This window comes from Sus scrofa, chromosome 13 (genome assembly GCF_054392235.1).
Source record: "Sus scrofa isolate SSC_HxYL_T2T_F1_AM1 chromosome 13, Sscrofa_HxYL_maternal_Yorkshire_Landrace_v2.0, whole genome shotgun sequence".
NCBI classification, from domain to species: domain Eukaryota; kingdom Metazoa; phylum Chordata; class Mammalia; order Artiodactyla; family Suidae; genus Sus; species Sus scrofa.
In genome coordinates, this window is record NC_139395.1 from 111,424,098 (window position 1) to 111,451,917 (window position 27,820).

The window sequence follows — 27,820 nt, forward strand, 5'->3', positions numbered from 1 at the left end:
AACATTTGTTTTTAGATGGCCTTGAATATTTAGATTTATAGAAGAGGGTATTTGTGTTTTGAAAGGATACAAAAACATTACAATTGGCACATGATGTTAAATCACTGAAACTGGAATAAAATTAAAGATTGGGTTCCTAATGCTATTGAGTCTAATCAGCAATTTAGTCTGTCTAAAGACACCTCACTGGGTTTATACAAACACTTCTACAGGTTTTTTGTTTTTTCATGACTTTTCCTTTTTCCTTTGAATGAATATTTCTCCATTTAAAATATTGACAGTTGATGTTAGTAAATCATGAACTAATGAATATAATGAACATTGCGTCCTTGTAAAGTAGAAACTTTCTCAAATCTCTTAGAATTGCTAAATTCCTGTTGTGGCTTAGTGGGTTAAGGACCCTGCATTGTCTCTATGAAGATATGAGGTTTGATCACTGGCTAGGTTCAGTAGGTTAAGGACCCACTATTGCCACAAGCTGTGGCTTAGGCTGAAGCTACAACTCTGATTTGACCCCTAGCCAGGGAGCTTCTATATGCCATAAAAACAAAAAAATAATAAATAAATAAACATTTTAATCTCTTAGAATTAAGTACTTCTGTTAAATTTTATTACACATTTTAGTAATTACATTACATATCAACTGAGCCTGATATTTCTTAGTCCTTTACTAAGAAAATTTTGTTTTATTTTCTTGAATTTCAAATCTGAACAGTATTTTAAAATATTTGAGTGGAAAAGTAAAAAAATTTAAAATATTTAATTTAAAATTTTACATATGAAGGGTTTTATCTGTGAGATTCTTTTGTTTGATTTTATTCACTCTTTACTTTCTTTGAATAATGTACTAAATAAATAATACATAAACATAGGAAATAAAAGAAGTATTGAAAGAAAAGGCAGGAAAGTCCTTTTTTTATCCTTTTGGTTGCTTTCTTCTTAGTGGAGATAAAACTGATTTTAATGGTTTAGTATATATCTTTCTAGATCCTTCATTGTGCCTTTTTTTTAAAAAATGAATTTTATTACACTTATAGCTGTACAATCATAATCACAACCCAATTTTATATCATTTCCATCCTAAAACCCACAGCACATCCCTTCACCCCCCAACCTGCGTCATTTAGAAACTGTAAATTTTTCAAAGTCTGTGAGTCAGTATCTGTTCTGCAAGGAAGTTCATTGTGTCCTTTTTTAAGATTCCACATGTAAGTGATAGCATTTGATGTTGGTGTCTCATTGTCTGACTGACTTCACTTAGCATGATAATTTCTAGGTCCATCCATGTTGCCAAAAATGCCATTATTTCTTTCCTTTTAATGCCTGAGTAATATTCCATTGTGTATGTGTACCCCCTCGTCTTGATCCACTCCTCTGTCGATGGACATTTAGGTTGTTTCCATGTCTTGGCTAATGCAAATAGTGCTGCAATGAACATTGGAGTACATGTGTCTTTTCAAGTCATGGTTTTCTCTGGATAGATGCCCAGGAGTGGGATTGCTGGATCAAATGGTAGTTCTATGTTTAGTTTTCTGAGGAATCTCCGTCCTGCTTTCCACAGTGGTTGCACCAATTTACAATCCCACCAATGGTGTAATAGGATTCCCTTTTCTCCACACCCTCTCCAGCACTTATTGTTGGTAGACTTTTTGATGATGGTCATTCTGGCTGGTGTAAGGTGGTACCTCATAGTGGTTTTGATTTGCATTTCTCTAATAATGAGTGACGTTGAACATCTTTTCATGTGTTTTTTGGCCATCCATATGTCTTCTTTGGGTAACTCTCTGTTTAGATCTGCCCATTTTTTGATGTTTTTTTTGTTTGTTTGTTTGTTTGTTTGTTTTGTATTGGGCTGTATGAGGTGTTTATATATTTTGGAGATTAATCCCTTTTCAGTGGATTCACTTTCAAAGATTTTCTCCCATTCTGTGGGTTGTCTTTTCGTTTTGTTTAGGGTTTCCTTTGCTGTGCAGAAACTTTTAAGTTTAATGAAGTCCCATTTGTTTATTTTTATTTTTACTGTCAGTACTCTAAGAGGTGGATCTGAGAAGATGTTGCTGTTGTTTATGTCAGAGAGTGTTTGGCCTGTGTTTTCCTCTAAGAGTTTTATAGTGTCTAGTCTTATATCTAGGTCTTTAATCCATTTTGAGTTTATTTTTGTGTATGGTGTTAGGAAGTGTTCTAATTTCATTCTTTTACATGTGGCTGTCTAGTTTTCCCAGCACCACCTATTGAAGGGGCTGCCTTTTCTCCACTGTATATTCTTGCCTCCTTTGTCATAGATTAGTTGGCTGTAGGTGTGTGGGTTTAATTCTGGGCTTTCTATCCTGTTCCACTGATCTATATTCCTGTCTTTGTGCCAGCACCTTATGGTTTTGATGACTGTTGCTTTGTAGTATAGTCTGAAATCTGGGAGCCTGATTCCTCCAGCTCCATTTTTCTTTCTCAAGATGACTTTGGCTATTCTGGGTCTTTTGTGCTTTCAAACAAACTTTAATATATTGTGTTTGAGTTCTGTGAAAAATGTCCTTGGTAATGTGATAGGTATTGCATTGAATCTGTAGATTGCCTTGGGTAGTATAGTCATTTTGATAATATTGACTCTTCCAGTCCAAGAGCATGGTATGTCTTTCCACCTATGTGTGTCATCTTTGATTTCTTTCATCAGTGTGTTATGGTTTTCAGAGTACAGGTCTTTTGTCTCTTTAGGTAGGTTTATTCCTAAGTATTTTATTCTTTTGGATGTGATGGTAAATGGGATTTCTTCCCTAATTTCTCTTTCTGATCTTTCATTGTTAGTGTATAGAAGTGCCGTTGATTTCTGTGCATTAATTTTGTATCCTGCAACTTTGCCAAATTCATTGATGAGCTCTAACAGTTTTCTTGGTAGCGTCTTTAGGATTTTCTGGGTATAGTATCATGTCGTCTGCAAACAGTGATAGTTTTACTTCTTCCTTTCCAATTTGGATTCCTTTTATTTCTTCTTCTTTTCTGATTAACCCCCACTATACGATAAAGAAACTCCAACAATGCATTTCTTGATTAAATGAATCAATATCTAATGTTTCCTTTTACATTTAATGAAAAAGAAGGTAGATACAGTAAAAAATAATTGGTCTTTACATAAGCTCTTATATACTTCTTATTATTAGGAGATAAAAATATTAAACACTTTAAGATGAAATAAGCTGAGCATTTGGAGTTCCCTTTGTAGCTCACTGGTAATGAACCCCACTGTTATCCTTGAGGACATAGGTTCAATCCCTGGCCTCGCTCAGTGGGTTAAGAATATGGCATTGTTGTGGCTATGGTGTAGGCCAGCAACTGTAGCTCTGATGCAACCCCAGCCTGGGGATTTCCATGTGCCACAGGTATGAAGATTTTAAAAGGTGAAGATTTTACTGTACTATCAAATAGTATCTTATAAAAATTGTTTTAACTACTTATTTTTGAATAATAAGTGCCAAGTGATTTCTTTCATCAGTGTCTTATAATTTTCACTTGATATTTTTAGGTTACATTTACATTTAGGTAATTGTCAATATGTTAGTGTTTATGCATGTCATTTTATTTTTGTTCAGTTTGTTTCCCCTGGTTCTCTTCTGTTTCTCTTTCTTACCTTCAGATTGTTTTCTTGAACATTTTTACGATTATATCTTGATTTATTTTTAGTGCTTTAAGTATATTGCTTTGTATGTGTTTCTTAGTGGTTGCTCTAGTTATTGCAATATACATATGTAATTATCATAGTATATGATTTAATTATGATGTGTGTTAACATGGATTTATTTGAGTTTTTTGTGTTTGGATAGAATAGGATCTTTCCTACAGCTCGTTGATTTTGTATGTTTATATCTCTTGCCATAGTTATAAGTTTTCAGCCATAATTTCTTCAAATATTATTTAATCCTACTTCCTCCCTCTCCTTTCCTTTCAGACTCTGATCATATGAATATTAGCTTTTTTGTTATTGTCACACAGGTCACTGAGACTCTGTTAATTATTTTTTCTTTCTGTTTTCTTTTTTATTTGGATTGGATGAATTCTCTTGATTTATCCTAAAATTCACTGATTCTATCCTGTCATTATACTCTGCTATTGATCCCATTAAGTGACATTTTTCTTTCTTTTTCTTTTTCTCTTTTCTTACTGTATTTTTCAGTTCTATCATTTCTCTTTGGTTTTTTAGTTTTCTATTTCTTTATTGAGATTTTCTATATTTTTCTTTTGTTCCAAGGGAATTTGTTACCACCTTTATAAGAATTTTAAAGGTCGCTCCTTTATAATCCTTGTCAGATAATTCCAACATCTGATTCATCTCAGTGTTGGGTCTGTTGATCATCTTTTCTCATTAATGTTATGATTTTCCCAGTTCTGGCATGATGAGTGATTTTCCATAGAACTCTGATTATTTTGGAGGTTATACTATGAGACTAGATCCTATTTTATCTTGTTTTTAGCAGGCACTCCTTTTGCTGATGTAAAGCATGAAAACTAAGTGGGTATATTTGTTCGGCTTCCTGCTGGGTCCACTGACACTTCTTTAGCAAAAGTCGGGTTTTGACTCTCACTGCCTCATATCAGATTGGTGAAACTGAAGTTAGCATATCTCCATTGGCCCCATTCACACCTCTCTAGCAAAAGTAGGTCACCAACTTTCATGTCCTTATGTCTCTGCATGGGGATATAATATCAGTTCACCACTGAACTCACTATCACCAGGGACAGGGTACCCAAAGAGCTCACTCATTCTTATTTTTTGCAGCATGGTGGAGCCAGAAGCTCGACTTCTTTCTGTGCCCCACTGACACCAAAGAATGGGAGAAGTTGGTGCCAATCAGCCCTGCCTCCTATCACTTGATTCTGCCTTGCTCATATCAGCTAGAAGTAGACGCTCAGCCCCCTGCTTGTCCCACTGGCACCAGAGGTAGAGAAGCAGAGTGTTGACTGTTCTGTCTCACACAACCTTTTTCTACCTCACTAATGCTGGGTGGAGCTGGAGCCTTCTGATTGAGACCCTACAACACAGGATATGGGTGGGGAGCCAGAATTGGAGTGCCTCTAGTTTTGTTTTTCACTTTGGTCTTTTTGCTGCCAATTGGGTTTGGAGGTTTAGTTCCTTACTGGGCCTCACCAACACCAAGCTGTAAGGAAAGTGGCATGCTTACTATGATAACTTGTACCACTTTGTTCAGATTCATTGGTGCAGGGTGGGAGTGGAGGCTTAGCTCCCCATTGACTTTGCTGGCTGCCCTGGTGGGAGAGTTGGAGCATATCTTGTTTCTACAGAAGGTGATGGAAGATCAGCTTGCAGCTAGCTACTCAGATACTATACCAGCCAGGTGCATTGGAGTACACCACCTGCATCTATGGGGCAGGGCTGTGGTGTATGAAAGATAAATACTCTACTTAGTTATGTGCTCCCTGAAACTGTGAGTTGGGAGGTACTGTTTTACAGTTGCTGTTTAGCTAGAGAGGGTGGATATTACCAAGATTGTTTTCTATTGTTTAGTCATGCTTGCCCTGATCAGCTAAGTAGATCAGACTTTTCTTGGAGTTTTTTTTGTTTCTTTGTTTTTGGTGGCTGTTGATGGTTCTAGGTTGGGGAGTTCTGTAAAAAGCACCTTGTCTGGATATATAGGAGATAATAAGGAAACTCAGTGATTGCCCTCCCTTGGTGTTTCTCTGGTCTTGAAGTCAGTAGGCAATTTGCCTTCTTCTTTCCACCTTTCAGAGTCTTCCTATGCTTGTGTTGTGTTATGATCAATGTTGTTTAGTTGTAAGAGGTAGGACCAGGGAGTTGCAGGGCTACTTCATCTTGTTTGTGACATTGGATTGATTTTTCAGTCAAATTAAATATTGCTTTGAGTAACAAACAATATTTTTCTCTCATTTAATGGCTTAAATTCTTACAAATGTCTAGCTTACAAAAGTCAGTGTATACACACACACATCCGTCTCTGCATGCCTGCTAAATTATTCCTTTTTAATTTCTCTTTTGCTTATGTCAAATTGAGATGGTGCATGGAAATTTAAGCAGTGGTAGGATAAGCCTGTCTATGAGGAATCAGACTTAAGAGTTCTGTTGATCGGAGTTGGTCATTCTCAGAAATCAGGTGAGCTGTAGAAGTCAAGTCTAGACCAGTCAGCCCAACAAAAGGGCATAGGTACATACCAAAGGTTCAGAGAGCCAGATTGAGTCTGCAGTTTAGGATCAAATTAACAGAGTGTCTCTGAGTTTATAAATGAAGATAATTGGAGGAAATAGATGTACCTGGCCAGAGTAGAGGATAATGCGGCAAACAAGGCAGGTTTTGTTAGTCATTGTCTTCACTTGCCAAAACTACCTCCCACTTAGGCAGTTATGCCAGTTAGGAATGCATTCTGGAGCAAGTGGCTTAAAGGACAAGGGTTTGTTTCTTCAATCAAGAAGAAGATGTCTAGGCAGCTAACAATGTCACAAGGGACCCGGCCCCTTTCCATCTCTCCTCCTGTCTTTCTCCATGATTAGGTCTTCAGCCTCATACAAGTCTCTTCATGATCTCAATATGGCTTCTGCACTGCCAAAAGTACATTTCTAGGCAGAAATATGAACAGTAAAGCAGTCAGGGGAAATGCCTGTATTAGGAGATCAAACACTTTCCCACAACTACAGGAGAGACTGGGGAACTGACTTTAGGGAGTTGGTTCATTGCTTCCTAAAAGAATAGGTTCTATTGTAAGGAAGAAGACACCAACAGGGCCCGCCTCTCTGGATATTACATTTCCTTCCAGAAAATAACACATGCATACTTTTTTAAGTTCTTTATGAGAAAAAAAAGCAGTATCTCAAGAAAAGAAATACATCAAGGACTTAATTTTTAAAAAGTCTTATCTTTTGAGCATGTCTTACTTAGGCTCAGCTTTTTCTACTTGTGTAGTACTCTCTGTTGTTTGTGGACGTAGTGTAAGAGGCATGCATGTTAAAAATGGGCAACAGAATTGTGAATCATCAAGATTTTTTAGAACAAAGAACTGATGTAGAACTATAGCTCTAATAGTTTGGGCATATTTCCTAGGTAATCATTTCAGATATCTAGAGCCCTTTTCAAAGCCTCTCTCCCATGATTCTGATTTGCCTTTTGGGACTGAGTGGGAGTCTCTGCAGTGGAATGAAAGCTGTTACTGATGGGAGTGTGATTGGGCATATGAACTTGGGGATGGCAGGAAAAAAAAGGCTGAGTACCATTTGGAAAAATACTTCTTTTTTTTTCAGGCAACTGAAAAATGGCTCCAACAGACATAGGGTTGTTAGTAAATAACTTAAACCTAGGTGTTTACATCCTGTTTTTCTTAGTCTAGATGTATAGATATGAATTTATTATATTGATATTTGTGCTACACATTACTTAAACTATGAGAAACCTAAACAAGTTTTATTCATATTGTGTGGTTCTAAGACCAGCTAATCCTTTTCTTTTCATTTTTTTCCTAAACCAGCACTAAATTGTGTTCTAGACTAAAGTTCTTATGTATTGAGTATACTATTTTCCACTATTTCTTTTCTCTGTGGACACTTAGAAATAGTAAATACAAGAAGTTGACAGGTGTTTTTATTATTGGTATAAATAATATTTACATGGGTTTCCTCCATTAGATCTGGTAAGGTTATGGAGATTGATATTTATTCAACAACATTGATAGACCTATGTATTCTTGTATATCTTTTATTACCAGTGTAACTTGGGAAGCTCTTCTGTGTATCATTATCTTGTTGCCATAGCAACATGGTTACCAAAATAAGGTACTTTTTTTTCTGCTTTGTGTTTTTCAAAGGCCTTTTTTCCCCAAGCGTTTTAATCAGCATTCTAGAATATCCATCTCAGACAGTCATATTTCTTATATTTATCTTTTCCCTTTGAATTTACCTTACTTAATATTAGTTATCATTATAAGATAAAAGTACAGTTTTTATTGGACTAAATCCTGGTGGGAATTATGACAATAAATGAAGTGAAGCAGTGTATGATCTGATAGAAACAATAGAGGCTCTGCTGATACTTAGCCCTGTGACCTTGACTTATGATCTTTTTGTACTTTTGATTCTTCATCTATAAAGGAGTCAAAGAAACAGCTACTTAACCACAAGGATGATATATACACATTACTCTGTGCCTGACAGAAATTAATTTCTTGTTCACTTCCCTCACTTTTCTGTCTCTTTCTGAGTTTGTTAACTAAGGATAATAGCATACAGTCTGTTCCTCCCTGCCCCTTCCTCCCAACCCAGTAGATATCATCACAATCTCACTTATCTTAGATATATAAACACTGCCCAATATCACAAGAGAGATCCTTGAATTTAGGAAACATCCTGATCTTAGCCCTATCATGACAATTAATTTCAGTTTAATTGGGGATTTTAAAAAGGCTAGCCCAACTTTGATTAGTAGGTTCACACCCTGCGTTTTCTGCTGAGGGAAGTAGAGATGATGTAGAAAGCATAACTGTAGAATTTAATTGTTACTTTTATTTATTTATTATACCTCCTTCTTTACAAAAAGGATATGAGGTATTTTTAAAAGACATAATAAAATTAATAGCATAGGGGAAGAAATGGAGAGAGCTGTTAGACAAAAACCAAGAAACCAAATATGACAACCCTGAGGATCCACAGTTAAGTATAGCTTTCCTGTGAATTGTTTTACCTGAGCTTCAGGGATTTTGGTACTTGAATTCTTTTTTTTTCTTAATTTAATTAGATTTTTATTTTATATTGGAGTATACTTGATTTACAATGTTTTGTTGGTTTCAGCTGTACAGCAGAGTGAGTCAGTTATCCATATACATATATCCATTCTTTTTTAGATTATTTTCCCATATAGGTTATCATAGAATATTGAATAGAGTTGCCTGTGCTATACATTAGGTCCTTGTTGATTATCTATTTTATATGTATTAATCCCAAACTCCCAACTTATTCTTCCCCCCACCTTTCCACTTTGGTAACCATAAGTTTGTTTTCTAAGTCTGTGAGTTTATTTCTATTTATAAAGAGGTTCATTTGTATCATTTTTTAGGTTCCACATAAGTGGTTTTAGATGATAGTTGTCTTTCTATATCTGGCATACTTAGTATGATAATCTCTAGGTCCATCCATGTTGCTGCAAAAGGAATCATTGCATTCTTTTTTATGTCTGAGTAATATTCTATTGTAAATATGTACCGCATCTTCTTTATTCATTCCTCTGTTGATGGACGTTTAGGTTGCTTCCATGTCTTGACTATTGAACATAGGACTGCAGTGAACATTTTGGGTACGTATATCTTTTCAAACTATGGTTTTAACCAGAATATACTCAGGAATGAGATTGCTGGATCATATGGCAGTTGAATTTTTAAGGAACCTCTAGACTGTTTTCCATAGTGGTTGTACCAATTTACATTACCATAAACAATGTGGGGGGGGTTCCCTTTTCTCCACATTCTCTCCAGCATTTATTGCTTGCAGACATTTTGATGATGGCCATTCTGGCCAGTGTGAGGTGATACCTCATTGTAGTTTTGATTTGCATTTCCCTGATAATTAGTGATATTGAGCATCTTTTCATGTACTTTTTGGATTTGTCTCCATTGTGCCACAAATTTTAAGAGCAATTCGGTACAAATTTTAAAACTTTTTGTTCTAGTTCTTTGAAAAATGCCATTGGTAATTTGATAGGGATTGCATTGTATCTGTGGATTGCCTTGTGTAGTATAATCATTTTGACAGTATTGATTCTTGCAATCTAAGAACCAAAAATCTACAACACACACACACACACACACACACACACACACAGAAGCAATCCAAATGCAACACTAAAGATAGTTTTCAAATTATAAGAGAAGAGAACAAAAGAGGAAGAGAAGAAAAAAGACTTACAAAAACAAATCCAAACAATTAATAAAATGGCAGTAAGAACATATATATCAATAATTTCTTTAAATGTAAGTGGACTAAATGCTCCAACCAAAAGACATAGACGGGCTAAATGAATGGACACAAAAATAAGACTTGCTGTGTACAAGAGACCCACTTCAGATATAAGGGCACATACAGACTGAAAATGAGAGAATAGAAAAAGGTAGTACATGCAAATGGATCAAAAGAAAGCTAGAGTAACAGTACTCATATCAGACAAAATAGACTTTAAAATAAAGATGGTTACAAGAGACAAAGAAGAATAGAAAATGATCAAAGGATGAATCCACAAAGAAGATATAATAATTGTAAATATGTATGCATCCACATAGGAGCACCTCAATATGTAAGGCAAATGCTAATAGTCTTTTTTTAATAAAAGATTTTTTTATTATAGCTGATTTACAGTGTTCTGTCAATTTTCTGCTGCACAGTACCAGTGACCCAGTCACACATACATGTATACATTCTTTTTTTTCACATTATCATGCTCCATCACAAGTGACCAGACATAGTTTCCAGTGCTATACAGCGAATCCCATTGTTTATCCATTCCAAAGACTATAGTTTGCATCCATTAACCCTAAATTCCCAGTCCCTCCTACTCCTTTCCCCTCCCTTTTGGCAACCACAAGTCTGTTCTCCATGTCCATGATTTTCTTTTCTATGGAAAGGTTCCTTTGTGCCCTATATTAGAGTCCAGATATAAGTGAAATAATATGGTATTTGTCTTTCTCTTTCTGACTTATTTCACTTAGTATGAGAGTCTCTAGTTCCATCATGTTGCTGCAGATGGCATTATTTTGTTCTTTTTTATGGCTGAGTAGTATTCCATTGTGTATATATACCACATCTTCCTAAACCAATCATCTGTCTTTGGACATTTAGGTTGTTTCCATGTCTTGGCTATTGTGAACAGTGTTGCAGTGAACATGTGGGTTCATGTGTCTTTTTCAAGGAAAGTTTTGTCTGGGTATATGCCCAAGAGTGGGATTGCTGGATCATATGGTGGTTCTTTGTATAGTTTTCTAAGGTATCTCCATACTGTTTTCCTTAGTGGTTGTACCAATTTACATTCCCACCAACAGTGTAGGAGAGTTGCCTTTTCTCCATACCCCCTCCAGCATTTGTTATTTGTGGACTTATTAATGATGACCATTCTGACTGTTGTGAAGTGGTACCTCATAGTAGTTTTGATTTGCATTTTTCTGGTAATCATTGATGTCGAGCATTTTTTCATGTGCTTGTTGGCCATCTGCACATCTTCCTTGGAGAAATGTCTATTCAGGCCTTTTGCCCATTTTTCAATTGGGTTGTTGGCTTTTTTTCTGTTGAGTTGTATAAGTTGTTTGCATATTCTAGAGATGAAGCCCTTGTAAGTTGCATCATTTGAAACTATTTTCTCCCACTCTGTAAGTTGTCTTTTTAGGTTTTTTTATGGTTTTCTTTGCTGTGCAAAAGCTTGTCAGTTTGATTAGGTCCCATTAGTTTATTTTTGCTTTTATTTCTGTTGCTTTGGGAGACTGACCTGAGAAAAAATGTGTAAGGTTGATATCAGAGAATGTTTTGCTTATGTTCTCTTCTAGGAGTTTGATGGTGTCTTGTCTTACATTTAAGTCTTTAAGCCATTTTGAATTTATTTTTTGTGCATGGTGTGAGGGTGTGTTCCAGTTTCATTGATTTACATATGGCTGTTCAGTTTTCCCAGCACCACTTTCTGAGAAGACAGTCTTCCTCATTTTATATTCTTGCCTCCTTTGTCAAAGATTAATTGACCTTAGGTGTCTGGGTTTATTTCTGGGTTCTCTATTCTGTTCCATTTGTCTGTATGTCTGTTTTGGTACCAATACCACACTGTCTTGATGACTGTGGCTCTGTAATATTTCCTGAAGTCTGGGAGAGTTATGCCTCCTGCTTGGTTTTGTTCCTTGGGATTGCTTTGGCAATTCTGGGTATTCTGTGGTTCCATATAAATTTTTGGATTGTTCCATATAAATTTCAGTTCTGTGAAAAATGTCCTGGGTAATTTGATAGGGATTGCATTGAATCTGTAGATTGCCTTGGCTGGTATGGCCATTTTTACAATATTAATTTCTTCCAACCCAGGAGCATGGAATATCTTTCCATTTCTTTGAATCCTCTTTAATTTCCTTGATTAATGTTTTATAGTTCTCAGCATATAAGTCTTTTACTTCCTTGATCAGGTTCATTCCCAGGTATTTCATTTTTTGGGGTGCAATTTTAAAAGGTATTGTATTTTTGTATTCCTTTTCTAATATTTCATTGTTAGTATACAGAAATGCAACTGATTTCTGAATGTTAATCTTATATCCTGCTACTTTGCTGAATTTGTTGATCAGTTTAATAGTTTTTGGGTTGAGTCTTAGGGTTTTCTATATATAATATCATGTCATCTGCAAAGAGTGGCAATTTTACCTCTTCTTTTCCAATTTGGAAACTTTTTTTTTTTTTTTTTGTCAATTTGCCTTTTCTAGGGCCACTCCCGTGGCATATGGAGTTTCACAGGCTGGGGGTCCAATTGGAGCTGTGGTCGCCAGCATATGCCAGAGCCACAGCAATGCAGGATCCAAGCTGTGTCTGCAACCTACACCATAGCTCACGGCAACACCGGATCCTTAACCCACTGAGCAAGGCCAGGGATCGAACCTGCAACCTCATGGTTCCTAGTCAGATTCATTAACCACTGTGCCATGACGGGAACTTCCTGGATACTTTCTATTTCTTTTGTTTGTCTGATTGCTATGGCTGGGACTTCCAATACTATGTTGAATAAAAATGGTGAGAGTGGACATCCTTGTCCTGTTCCATATTTTAGTGGGAAGGCTTTCAGCTTTTCTCCATTGAGTACTATATTTGCTGTGGGTTTGTCATAAATGGCTTTTATTTTGTTAAGGTACATTCCCTCTATATCCACTTTGGTAAGAGTTTTGATCATGAATGGATGTTGGATTTTGTCAAATGCTTTTTCTGCATCTATTGAGATGATCATGTGACTTTTGACTTTTCTTTTGTTAGTGTAATGTATGACATTGATTGATTTGCATACATTGAACCATCCTTGTGAACCTGGGATGAATCCCACTTGGTCGTGGTATATGATCTTTTTGATCTATTGTTGGATTCGGTTGGCTAAAATTTTATTGAGATAAGAATCTTTTTTTTTTTTTTTTGCTTTTTAGGCCCACACCTGTGGCATATGGAAGTTCCCAGGCTAGGGGCTGAATGGGAGCTACAGCTGCCAGCCTACACCACAGCCACAGCAACACAGGATCTGAGCTACAGCTGCAACATACACCACAGCTCACAGCAATGCTGGATCCCTCACCCACTGAGCAAGGCCAGGGACTGAACCCATATCTTCATGGATACTAGTTGGATTCCTTTCCACTGCACCACAACGGAAACTCCACTAAGAGTCTTAAAAGGAGAAATTGACAGTAACACAGTAATTACGGGGTAGTTTAATACTCCGCTTACATCAATGAATAGATCATCCAGACAGAAAATCATTATGGTAATAGGTCTTAAATGATACATTAAACCAGAAGAATTTAATTGATATTTATAGAACATTCCATTTCAAAGCAGTAAGTGCACATGGAACCTTCTCTAGGATAGATCATATTCTGGGCCACAAATAAAGCCTCAGTAAATTTAAGAAAATTGAAATTGTATCAAGCATCTTTTCTGACTCCAATACTATGAGACGTTTCTACTTCTTTCTGCTCTGTAAATACTGGAGCCTTTCAGGGCCCTCTCCACAGCTCTTTTCTATTTCCATCGTACATTCTTTCTTCAGTTTACAGTTGCTCTTATCCAACCCCAAGGCTTTAGTTAACCTCTTCGTGTTGTGGGCTTGTGAATCTCTGCTTTCATTTCTAACTTATCCTCTGAGTTCCAGACTAATCTATTCAGCTCTCTCATGAACATCTGCAACTGGCTGCATCACAGGCGTGAATAATGCCCCAAGGTGAACTGGTCATTTTTCATCCACATCTGCTATTTTTGTGTTCTTAATGCCGGGAAATGGTAACTCTGATCATTATTATGCAACATAGTAAGGTAGTGTTGAGAGTCTGGGTTCTGTAATCAGACTGACTGGATTTCAATCATGGCTCTACAAGTTATTTTTGGTATGGTCTTGCCTCAATTTCCTAGTTTGTAAAATGGGGGTAATAATACTATGTTGCAGGGTTATTATGAATATTAAATAGGGTTGTTTTGAGGTGTTTATATATATATGCACATTTAATAAAAAACATGAATTACTTTTTTATGGTCTTTTAAAAAAGTTTTATTAATGTATAGTTCATTTATGAGGTTGTGATAATTTCTTCTGTACAACCAAGTGACCTAGTCACACATACACACATATCCATTCTCTCTCAGATTATTTTCCCACATAGATTATCACAGAATACTGAGTAGTTTTTGTGCTATACAGCAGGTCCACATTGGCCAGTCATTCCATATGCCTCAGTGTGCATGTGTCAATCCAAACCCCAAGTCCACCCCTCCCACCCAACTGCAACTGTCACCTTTGCTAACCATAAGTTTTTCAATATCTGTGAGTCTGTTTCTGTTCTGCAAAAAGGTATGGTTGTATCTTTTTTTTTTTTTTTGATTCCACATACAGGTGATATCATATGATGTTTGTCTTTCATCATCTGACTAACTTCACTTAGTATGATAGTTTCTAGGTCCATCCATGTTGGGGCAAATTATATTATTTCATTATTTTTTAAGGCTGAGTAATATTCCATCATATATGTGTACTACATCTTATTTATCCAATCCTCTGTTGATGGTCATTTAGGTTGCTTCCTTGTCTTGGGTATTGTAAATAGTGCTACAGTGAACATTGGGGTTCATGTCTCTTCTAGAATTATGGTTTTCTTTGGATAGATGCCCAGGAGTGGAATTCCTGGGTCATATGGTAGTTCTATTTTTAGTTTTTTAAGGACCTTCCATACTATTTTCCATAGTGGATGCACCAATGTACATTCCTATCACCAGTGTAAGAGAGTTCCCTTTTCTCCATACCCCCTTTAGCATAAAATACATGAGTTACTTATATAACACATTTTAATTATCATTATTATATATCCTTGATATCATCCATCATAGTTTATCACCTTCTTGAATATCACTTAAATGTGTCTGTTTGTTTCTCAGTCCATACAGCCACCATTATTTCTTTGGACATCTACAATAGTCTCCTCTTTTTTTTTTTTTTTTTTTTTTTTGGTCTATTAGGGCCACACCCATATGGATATGGAAGTTCCCAGGCTAGGGGTTGAATCAGAGCTCTAGCTGCCAGCCTACACCACAGCCAAAGCAACACAGGGTCTGAGCTGCATCTGTGACCTACACCACAGCTCATGGCAATGCCAGATCCTTAACCCACTGAATGAGGCCAAGGATTGAACCCGCATCCTCATGGATACTAGTTGGGTTTGTTACTGCTGAGCCATGATGTGAACTCCCTGCTGCCCATTTCTAATCTGTTCTTTAGTCTGTACCAAGATGATTGCATCAATATACATATCTAACTAGAATGGCTTTTACTTAATATACATTTAAGATTCCTCCATGTCTCTTGATGTCTTGATAGCTCATTTCTTTTAGTGCTGAATTGTCTGGAATAACAGTTTATTTTTCTATTTACCAACTGATGGAAATAGTGATTATTTCCAAGTTTTGGCAATTATGAATAAAGCTTCTATAAATATTCAAATGCAGGTATCAAGGAGCATGATTGCTGGATCATATGAGTTTTGTAATAAATTGCTGAACTGACTTACAAAGTGACTGTACTTTTTGCATTCCCATCAGCAATGTATGGTAGTTCATGTTGTTCTACATCCTCTCAACCTTTTGACATCATCAGTATTCTGTATTTTGGCCATTCTAATAGGCCATCTCATTTCTGTTTAATATGAACCCCCCTAATGACATAGTAGGTGGAGCATCCTTTCTTATGATCATTTGCCATAACTTCTTTGGTGGAATGTCTATAAGGTCTTTGGTCCATTTTTTAATTGAGTTGTTTGTTTTCTTATTGTTGAGTTTAAAGAATTATATATCATGTATATATACACATATATATTCTTTATTCTTATTTTTCCTGCTCTTTTGAAAAAATTTTATTACCATTTAGTTGATTTACAGTGTTCCTTCAATTTCTGTTGAACAGCAAAGCAACCCAGCTACCCATACACACCTTTTTTAAATTTCATTTTCCATCAAGTTTTTGCTTTTTAGGGCCACAGCTGTGGCATATAGAAGTTCCCTGGTTAGGGGTCAAATTGGAGCTACAGCTGCCAGCCTACACCACAGCCACAGCAGCACCAAATCTGAGCCACATCTGCGACCTAGACCACAGCTCATGGCAACACTAGATCATTTAACCCACTGAGTGAGGTCAGGGATCAAACCAGCATCCTCATGGATACTAGTCGGGTTCGTTACTGCTGAGCCACAACAGGAGATTCCTCCATCAGGTTTTTACCCAAGAGACTGGATACAGTTTCCTATGCAGTATAGCAGTACCACATTACCCATCCATTTTATTTATTTATTTATTTATTTGTCTTTTTAGGGCCACACCCACAGCATATGGAGGTTCCCAGGCTAGGGGTCAAATCGGAGCGGTAGTGCCAGCCTACGCCACAGCCGCAGCAACAAGGGATCCAAGCCACATCTGTGGCCTACATCACAGCTCATGGCAATGCCAGATCCTTAACCCACTGGGCAAGGCCAGGGATCAAACCTTCATCCTCATCAATGCTAGTCAGATTTGTTTCTGCTGAGCTATGATGGGAACTCTGCATGGCTGTTTTAAATGTAACAGTCTGCATCTATCAATGCTAAACTCTCTGTAAGTATCCCTGTCTCCCCTTCCCTTCTGCCCTCCATGTCCATCATCTGTTTCTGTTTTGTAGATAGATTGTGCCATGTTTTTGGCTCCACACATAAGTGATGGCACATGGTGTTGGTCTTTCTCTCTCTGACTTACTTTATGTAGTATGAGAGTCTCTAGTTCCATCCATGTTGCTGCAAATTACATTATTTTGTTCTTTTTATGGCTAAATAATATTCCATTGTATATATGTACACATCTTCTTAATCCATTCATCCGTTGTTGGACATTTGGGTTGTTTCCACATCTTGGCTATTGTGAATAGCACTGCGATGAACATAGGGGTGCATGTTATCTTTTTCAGTGAAAGTTTTGTCTAGATATATGCCTGGGAGTCAGATTGCTTGATCATATGGTATTTCTATATTTAGTTTTCTGAGGTACCTCCATACTGTTTCCATAGTGGTTGTACTAATTTACATTCCCACCAACAGTGAAGGAGGGTTCTCTTTCCTCCACATCCTCTCCAGCATTTGTTGTCTGTTGACTTGTTAATGATGATCATTCTGACTGGTGTGAGGTGGTACCTCATTGTCGTTTTGATTTGCATTCGCTAATAATTAGTGATGTTGAGCATTTTTTCATGTAGCTGCTGGCCATCTGTATATCTTCTTTGGAGAAACATCTATTTAGGTCTTCTGCCCATTTTTCAATTGGGTTGTTTATTTTTTGTTGTTGTTGAGTTGTGTGTGTTATTTGCATATTTTGGAGATTATTGTCGGTTGAATCATTTGCAAAGATTTTCTCCCATCCTGTGGGTTGTCTTTTCATTTTTTAAATGGTTTCCTTTGTTGTACAGAAGCTTTTGAATTTAACTAGGTCCCACTGGTTTATTTGTGTCTTTATTGTCATTATTCTTGGAGGTGGCTCAAACAAGATGTTGCTGTGATTTATATCAGAGAGCATTCTGCTTATGTTTTCCTCTAGGAGTTTTTTAATGTCTGGCCTTACATTTAGGTCTTTAATCCATTTGGAGTTTATTTTTGTGCATGGTGTTAGAAAATGTTTAAATTTCATTCTCTTACATGTGGTTGTCTAGTTTTCCCAGCACCATTTATTGAAGAGACTATCTTTTCTCCACTGTATGTTCTTGCCTCCTTTGTCATAGATGGCCATACGTGTTTGGGTTTATTTCTGGCTTTCTATCCTGTCCCATTAATCTATATTTCTGTTTTTGTGTCAGTACCATACTATTTTGATGATTGCAGCTTTGTACTAGAGTCTGAAGTCAGGGAGCCTGATTATTCCAGTTCTGTTTTTTCTTTTCAGTATTACTTTGTCTATTTGGAGTCTTTTGTGTTTCCATATAAATTTTAAAATATTTTTTTCTAATTCTGTAAAGAATGTCATTTGTAATTTGATAGGGATTGCATTGAGTCTGTTAATTGCCTTAGGTAGTATTGTTATTTTTACTATACTGATTCTTCCAAACCAAGAGCATGGCATATCCTTTCATCTATTTGTGTCAAATTTGATTTCTTTCATCAGTGTCTTATAGTTTTCAGAATACAAGTCTTTGTCTCTTTAGGTAGGTTTATTCCTAGGTGTTTTATTGTTTTTGATGTGATGGTAAATGGTATGGTTTCCCTAATTTCTCCTTCTCATCTTTCTGTGTATTGCCTTTGTATCCTGCAACTTTACCAAATTTATTGATGAACTCTAACAATTTTCTGTTAGTGTCTTTAGGATTTTCTAGGTGTAGTATCATGTCATCTGCAAACAATGATAGTTTTCTTTTCCAATTTGAGTTTCTTTTGTTTCTTTATCTTCTCTGATTGCCATGGCCAGGATTTACAAAACTATGTTGAATAGTAGTGGGAAGAGTGGAAATCCTTGTCTTATTCCTGGTCTTAGTAGAAATGCTTTCCGTTTTTCACCGTTGAGAATGATATTAGCTATATGTTTGTTGTAAATGGCTTTTATTATATTGAGGTAGTTCACCTCTATGTCCACTCTCTGGAAAGTTTTTATCAGGAATGGGTATTGAATTTTGTCAAAAGATTTTTCTGTATCTATTGAAATGGTCATGTGGTTTTTATTCTTCAGTTTATTCATGTGGTGTATCACATTGATAGATTTGTGTATATTGAATAATCCTTGCATCCCTGGGATAAATCCTACTTGATCATGGTGTATAATCTTTTTATGTATGTTTGTATGTGATTTGCTAATATTTTGCTAAGGATTTTTCTTCTATGTTCATCAGTGATATTGACCTGTAATTTTCTTTTTTTGTGGTGTATTTGTCTGGTTTTGGTATCAGGGTGATGGTGGCTTCATAGAATGAGTTTGGGCATGTTACTTCCTCTGCAATTTTTTTTTTTGTCTTTTTTTTTTTTTTTTGCCATTTCTTGGGCCTCTCCCACGGCATATGGAGGTTCCCAGGCTAGGGGTCTAATCAGAGCTGTAGCTGCCAGCTTACACCAGAGCCACAGCAACAAGGGATCTGAGCCGTGTCTATGACCTACACCACAGCTCACGGCAACGCCAGATCATTAACCCACTGAGCAAGGGCAGGGATTGAACCCACAACCTCATGGTTCCTAGTCGGATTCGTTAACCACTGCGCCATGATGGGAACTCCCCTCTGCAATTTTTTATAAATGTTTCAGACAACTAGGTGTTAACTTTGCTTTGAATGTTTGATGGAATTCAGCTGAGAAGCCATCAGGTCTTAGACTTTTGCTTTTTGGAAGTTTTTAATCACATTTTCAATTTTAGCACTTGTCATTGGTATATTCATATTTTCTATTTTTTCCTGGTTCAGTCTTGGTAGGTTTTACCTTTCTAAGAATCTGTCCATTTCTTCTAAGTTGTCCATTTTATTGGCATACAGTTGCTTATTGTAGTCTCTCATAATCTTTTGTATTTCTGTGGTGTCAGTTGTAAATTCTGCTTTTTCATTTCTAACTTTATTGATTTGACTCTCTCCCTTTTTTCCTTGATAAGTCTGGATAAAGGTTTATCAATTTTTTCAAAATCTTTATAGGGCTGCACCTGCAGCATATGGAGGTTCCCAGACCAGGGATCGAATCAGAGCTATAGCCGCTGGCATATGCCACAGCCATAGCAACGTCGGAACCAAGCTGTGTCTGTGAACCACACCACAGCTCATGGCAACGCCAGACCCTTAACCTATTCAGCAAGGCCAGGGATCAAACCTTCAACCTCATGGATATTAGTCAGATTCATTTCTGCTGAGCCACGATGGGAACTCCAGCTTTATCAATTTTATTCATCCTTTCAAAGAACCATCTTTTGGTTTCATTGATTTTCTCTATTTTTTCTTTGTCTCTGTTTTATTAGTTTCTGCTCTAATCTCTATGATTTATTTCCTTCTATAATTTTAGGCTTTATTCTTTCTTCTCTAGATGTTTTAAGTTGTAAGGTTAGGTTGTTTATTTGAGTTTTTTCTTCTTTCCTGAAATAAGATTGTATTTCTCTAAATTTCCCTCTCAGAACTGCTTTTGCTATGTGCCATATGTTTTGGATTGTTGTATCTTCATTGTCATTTGTCTCTAAGTATCTTTTAATTTCCTTTTTGATTTCTTCAATGATTCATTGGTAGCCTATTGTTTAGCTTCCAGGAGTTTGTGGCTGGGGGGGTTGCCATTTTTTTTCTTGTAGTTTATTTCTAGTCTCATAGCATTGTGGTCAGAGAAAATGCTTTAAAGAATTTCAGTTTTTTATAATTTACCAGGCTTGATCTGTGGCCCAGGATGTGATCTATACTGGAGAAAGTTCCATGTGCAGTTGAGAAGAAAGTATATTCTGCTCCTTTGGGGTGAAAAGTTCTATAGATTTCAGTTAAGTCTATTTGGTCTAGTGCATAATTTAAGGCCTGTGTTTCCTTATTGATTTTCTGTCTGGATGATCTGTCCATTGATGTTAGTGGGGTATTAAAGTGCCCCACTATGATTGTGTTACTGTTAATTTCTCCTTTTATGGCTGTTAGTTGCCTTATGTATTCTGGTGCTCCTATGTTGGGTGCATATATATTTATAATTGTTATTTCTTCTTGGATTGATCCTTGAATCATTATGTAATGTCCTTATTTGTCTCTTGTGACCTTTTTTTTTAATTTCTGCTTTGTCTGATAAAAGTATTGCTACTCCTGTTTTTCTATAATTTCCATTTGCATGTAATATTTTCTTCAGTCCCCTCACTTTAAGTATGTATGTGTCTTTAGATCTGAAGTGAGTCTCTTAGAAATAGCATATATATGGGTCTTGTTTTTGTATCCATTTAGCCATACTCTATATTTTAGTTGGAGTGTTTAACACATTTATATTAAATGTAGTTATGGATGAATATATACTTATTGTCATTTTCTTAATTTTTGAATTGCTATTTTGGGTCTTATTTCTTCCCTTGCTCTTTTTGTTGTCTTCTCTTGTGATTTGCTGGCCATCTTAATGTTGTGTTTGGCTTGCTTTTTTTTTTTTTTTAAATGTGTGTGACCATTATAGTTATTTGATTTGTGGTTTCCATTGTATTTTGATATAACCATCTATATGTGTGCAGAATTGTTCCTGGTTGCTGGTCTCTTAATTTCAAATGCTTTTTCACTGTTCTGCATTTGTCCTCTCCTCTTCTTATGCTTGCTAGTTTTGATATCATATTTGTCTATGGGTGATTTCCTATATTTATATTATCTTTGCCTTTACCAGTGAGCTTTTTCTTTTGTAATATTATTATTTCTTTTTCTTTTTTTTTTTTTTTTCTTGGTGCCGAAACCTGGGGCTGAACCAGGGACTGTAATATTCTTATTTCTAATGGTGGCTTTTCCTTTTCTGCTTAGAGAATTCCTTTAGTAGTTGATGTAGAACTGGTTTTGAGGTGCTGAATTCTCTTAGAATTCTCTTGAATCTGAATGAAAGCTTTGCTGGGTAGAGTATTCTTGGCTCTAGGTTCCTCCTTTTCATCATCTCAAATATATCTTGCCACTCTTTTCTGGCTTACAGGATTTCTGCTGAAAAATCCGCCATTATCCTTTTGGGATATGTGATTTGTTGCTTTTCCCTTGTGGCTTTTAATATTTTTTCTTTGTATTTAGTTTTTGTCAGTTTGATTTGTATGTGCCTTACTGAGTTTCTTCCTGGGTTTATTTTGTATGGAAGTCTCTGTGCTTTATCTACTTGAGTGAGTATTTCCTTTCCCATATTAGGGAAGTTTTCGACTATAATATCTTCAGATATTTTCCCTGGCACTTTCTTTCTCTCTTCTTGAAACCCTATGAAATGAATGTTGGTGTATTTAATGTTGTCCCTGAGGCCTTTTAGACTCTCCTCAGTTCTCTTCATTCTTTTTTTTCTCTTTTCTGTGACAGTGATTTCCACCACTCTGTCTTTGACCTCACTTATTCTTTCTTCTGCCTCCATTAAGCTGTTATGGGTTTGCTGTAGAGCATTTTTCATTTCAGATATTGTGCTGTTCATCTTGCTCTTTAAACCCTCTAGTTCTTTGTTAAACATTTCTTTTAAGTTCTCTATCTGTGTAACCATTCTTTTTCCAAGATCTTGGATTGTTTTTACTATCATCACTCTGAATTCTTTTTCAGGTAGATTACCTGTCTCCTCATCTTTCAGTGGTTTTTGTGTGTTTTTGTCTTTTTCCTTTGTCTGAAAGCTGCTTCTTTGTTGTCTCATAGTGTCTACTTTTTTGATTATTGTCCCCTTGACAGTTGGTATGTAGATGCCAAAGCAGGTGCCCAGTCCTGGAGTTTTCAGAGGTAGTAGCAGTTCACTCATACCCAGAGCATGTGTTGGGAGCAGCAGTATCACACTTCTCCTGGAGCTGGGTAGCTGCTAGGGATGGGGTCTGTGAGGCAGGTGGCAGTGACTCACAGTTCACAAGATTGCTTTTGTAGCACTTGGTGTTAGAAGTGTCTCCTGCAACCCCGCCTGCTACCAGGTAGCTTTCAGCTTTTTCCTGCAGCTTGCAATGTTCTTTTCCAGGAAGGCTCTAGGGACTGCCCTCTGTGGCTGTAGGGGCAGGTGCTGCTGTTCTGCTGTCACTCCCCTTGCTTGACCATTCTAGGGATTTCTCTAAAGCCCTATGGGGAGAGGGCTTCTCCCTAACTGTTGCTTAAGTCTCTCTCTATAGCTGCAGGATGTTTCTGCTAGCCCCTCTCCCCACTGGCTGGTGGTAGGAGTGCTGTCTGTAGCCACTGCAGATTAGAATATGGGTTAATAGGCCTCCCACAGCTCCCTTATTGTGGAACGAGTACCAGTGACATGGGCCTTCGCAGGGCCACTGGCAGGGGCCCTATAACTTGTGCTTTTCTCCAGTCAGGCAGCCCACAGCCCTGTCAGGGATTGGGCACTGGTGGCTCTCTCTTGACTCTTTTTGGTGCAGATTGGGTGCTGCTAGTGCAAGCCCCTGCAGGGCTACTGGGCAGAGCCATGAGGCTTGTACTGTTCCCAGTCAGGCAGTTTATAGAACCTGTGGGGAATGGGCACTGGTGACCTTTTCTTGGCTCTTTTGGAACTGGTGCCAGCTAGTGTATGCCCCTGCAGAGCCTCTGGGTGGAGCTTCAGTGCCTGTGTTTTCCCTGGTTGAGCAGATTACTGCTCTCACAGGGAATGGGCACCATCACCGATGGCTCTTATGGTGCGGGTCAGGCACCACTAGCATGAGGACCTCTGGCAGGAACCAGAATCTCAACTTATTTCCCTAGGTAGTTACTCTTCCTCCTCCAAGAAGTCTGGAGCCCTAAAGGCAGGGCTACCTCCCAGATATTTCGAGGCAGATGCTGCTGCCAAGTGGTTCCCCAGCTGAGGTGCGAAGGGAATAAGACTGTATTGGTGGATCCTTCTCCCTCCTTCTATCACCCCCCCAAAAAACTGGTGTGTAGCTTCTAAGCCTGACTGGGTTGCCTCCTTTTAGATGCTATCAGTTGTGGTTGCACTATAGTGTAGTCCCTCTAGGTGTTTCTGAGTGGCCAACCCTGTTTTCCTCCCATGTAGCCAGCCCCAGCTCCCTCGCTGATCCATAAGGCCAGAATTTTAGTTTTCAACCCCTGCTGGCAGCCACATACGGTTGCCTGTACCACTGACTTTTATGGAGGATTGATTCCACTTTAACTGCTTCATACCATTTTTCTAAAGTCCCTCCTCCATTTTGGCTGATCTGGTCACTGGTGGGGGAACTTCCAAGGGTGCAGGGGCTTTTCCTCTTACCAGCTCCCTCCTGGGGAAAGTTCATCTCACTTCCTTTTGGTTCTTTTTCTTTCTTCTTTCTTTTGTCCTGTCTGGTTTCATGAAGTTTTTCTTGCTCTATCATAATCTTGAGGTCTTTCATCAAGTTTTTAGCAAAATTTCTGTGTAAATAGCTCCACATGTAAATGTATTTTCAGTGTATTTGTGGGAGTAGGTGAGCCTCATTTTCTGTCTGCTCCTCCAGTCCTCTCCTATAATTTTTGATAACAGTCCTTTATTGGATGTATCTTTTGCAAATATTTTCTCTCATTCTATGTTTTTTTTCTACTTTTCTCGATATTAACTTTCACAGGAGAGAAGTTTTTAAATTTAATTAAGTCAAATTTATCAATAGTTTCTTTCATGAATCTTCCCTTTGATGTGATATCTAAAAAGTCACTATTATACCCAAAGTCATCTAGCTTTTTCTCCTACATTATCTTCTAGAAGTTTTATAGTTTTGTATTTTGCATTAGGTCTGTGATCCATCTTGTTGATTTTTGTAAAGGGTATAAAGTATGTATCTAGGATCTTTTTTGTTGTTGCTGTTTACTTCACAAGTGAACATCTTGTTCCAGCACCATGTGTTGAAGAGACTACCTTTGCTCCATTGTATTATCTTTGCAACTCTATCAAACATCAGTTGACTATATTTATGTGTTTCTATTTCTGGACTATTTATTCTGCTCCATTAATCTATATGTTTGTTCACAAACACCACACTGTCTTAATTACTGTAGTTTTATGTAGTAAGTTCTGAAGTCTGGTAGTATAAGTCCTCCAACTTTTCTCTTCCTTTAGTATGGTGTTGGCTATTTTTAGGTCCTTTGTTTTTCCATATAAAGGTCAGAATCAGTTCATTGATATCTATAAAATAATTTGTGGGGTATTTTTTCATTAGCATTGAATTGAATCTATACATCAAGTTGGGAAAAACTGAAATCTTGGTGGTATTGAATCTTCCTGTTGATAAACATGGAATATCTCTCAATATTCTTCATTCTTTGGTTCCTTTCATCAGAGTTTTGTAGTTTTATTCATATGGACCTTGTGCATATTTTATTAGATTTATTAATAAACCTAAGTATTTCATTTTGAGGGGGTGCTAAGGTAAATAGTACTGTGTTTTTTAGTTCAAATTCTGTGTGTGTAGGAAAGTGATGTACTTTTGTATATTAACCTTGCATCCTGCAACCTTATTATAATCACTTATTAGTTCCAGAAGGTTTTTTTTAGTCAAATCTTTCAGATTTTCTACAGAAGTGATCATGTCATATAGGAACAAAAACAGTTTCATATCTTCCTTTCCAATCTGGAAAATTTTATTTCCTTTTCCTGCCTTATTGCATTAGAAGAACTTCAATATGATGTTGAAAAGGAGTGATGAGAGGTGATATCCTTGCCTTGTACTTGGTATTAGAAGGAAAACTTTGTTTTCTCACCATTAAGTATGTTAGTTATAATTTGTTTTTTGTTGATAGTCTTTATCAAGTTGAGAAAGTTCACCTCTATTCCTAGCTTACTGTGAATTTTTACCATGAGCGGATGTTGGATTTTATGAAATGTTTTTTCTGCAGGTATTGATATGATCATGTGTTTTTTTCTCTTTGAGTCTGTGGATGTGACAGATTACATTAAGTAATTTCTGAATGTTGAACAAGCCTTGGAAACTTGGGATAAATCCTCCTTGGCTGTGATCTGTAGAATTTTAAACACTTTTTTTGGATTAAATATACTAATAATTTGTTCAAGATTTTTGCATCTTTGGTCATGAGAAATGTTGATCTATCGTTTTCTTTTAATATCTTTGTTTGGTTTTGGTATTAGGGCAATGCTGACCTTGCCAAATGAATTAGGAAGTATTCTATCTGTTTCTACCTTCTGAAATAGATCATAAGGAATTGGTATAACTTGTTCCTTAAATTTTTTTTTTTTTTTTAGAATTCACCAAGGAGCCCATTTGAGCCTTTTTCTTCTTGTGTTGAAAAGTTATTAATTATTGATACAATTTTAATATAGTTTTATCCAGATGGTCTATTTATTCTTGTGTAAGTTTTGACAGTTATTTCAAGGAAGTGGTCCATTTCATCTAGGTTATCAAATTTGTGGGCGTAGAGTTATTTATAGTATTCCTTTATTATCCTTTTATTTTTCTGGTTATTTGTAGTGATGTCTCTTTCACTTCTGCTATTAGTAATTTATGTCACTTCTCTTTCTTTTTTTCTTAGGTTGGGTAGATACCTATTGATTTTATTGATTTTTTTTCCCAAAGATACACATTTTGGTTTCATTGACTTTTCTCAATTGATTTTCTCATTTGTGTGTGTGTGTGGGTGGGCACCCGTGGCACACGGAGGTTCCCTGGGATCAAATCCATGGCATAGTTGTAACCAGAGTCACAGCAGTGAAAATATCAAATCTGTAACCCACTGAGCCACAGGGAACTCAAATTTTATGCTTTCAACTACATTGATTTCTGCTCTAATTATCATTTCTTTTTTTTTTCTGCTTATTTTGGTTTTAATTTTCTCTTCTTTTTCTAGTTGTCTAAGTTGGAAGATTATTGATTTTTAGATATTTCTTTTTTTCTAATATATCCATACAATACTCTAAATTTACCTCTAATGCTGCTAACAAATTTTAATAAGGTTATGTTTTCATTTTATTTAGTTCAAAATATTCTTATATTTCTTTTGAGATTTCTTTTCGGACTTTAGAAGCATATTATTTAATCTCCACATTTTGGAGATTTTCAGGATATTTTGCTGTTATTTCTAGTTTAATTTCATTGTGGCCTAAGAGCAGACTCTATTCTCGCATATGATTTATATTCTTTTAAATTTGTTAAGATATGTTTTGTGGCCCAGAATTTGTAGTCTGTCTTGGTGAATGTTCCATTGATCTTGAGAAGAATGCATATTCTGCTCCTGTTGGATGAAGTAGTATACAGTTACTAATTATATAGTTGTGATGTTGTTGAGTTCAACTGTTTTTACTGATTTTCTCTTTTGATTCGATCTTTTCATTTCTGTTGGAGGGGTGTTGAAATCTGCAACTCTAATAGTAAATATGGCTATTTATCATTGTATTTCTATAAGTTTTTGTCTCAGATATCTGGGCGCTCTGTTGTTATACCTACATGATAAGAATTATTATGTCTTGGGAGCTTCCCCAAGACGGTGGACTAGGAAGACCCTTAGCTCATCTGCTCTCACTGACACACCAAAATTACAACTCTTTGTAGAGCAACTATTTATAAGAATTACCTAAAGTGTAATGGCAAAGATATCCACAACTAAAGATGTAAAGAAGGAACTACACCAGGATGAGTAGCAGGGGCAGAGATGTATTTTTAGTCAGGAACCATACCACTGGGTCAGTAACCCCAAAATGAAAGATATCAAAACTGCAGAGGTCCTACCTGAGGACCAAAGGGTGGTTCCTGAACTGGGAAGAACTTTCCAACATGGAGGTTCCTGCACTGGGAAGATAAGCCCCTAAAATTTCAGACTTTGAAAACAAGTGGGGCTTATATATGAGAGAGCCAGAGGTCTATACAGAATTGAGACTTCACTCTTAAAGTGCATGTACAAAATCTCACAAGCTCCAAGTCCCAGTGCAGATACAATAGCTTGAAAGGAGCCTGGGCCAGATCCACTTGATGATCTTTGAAACCCTCCTGGAGAGTCAGGAGGCAAGTGGGACTCACCCTGGTAATGGAGACTCTGGCAGCAG

At 36.8% G+C, this 27,820-nt stretch overlaps 1 protein-coding gene across 12 annotated transcripts in view; it reads left to right on the forward strand.

The window, feature by feature from the left end:
* LEKR1 (leucine, glutamate and lysine rich 1) overlaps nt 1-27,820 on the forward strand; it is a 307,061-nt gene that overhangs the window by 24,806 nt on the left and 254,435 nt on the right. The gene's annotated exons all lie outside the window — the stretch shown is intronic.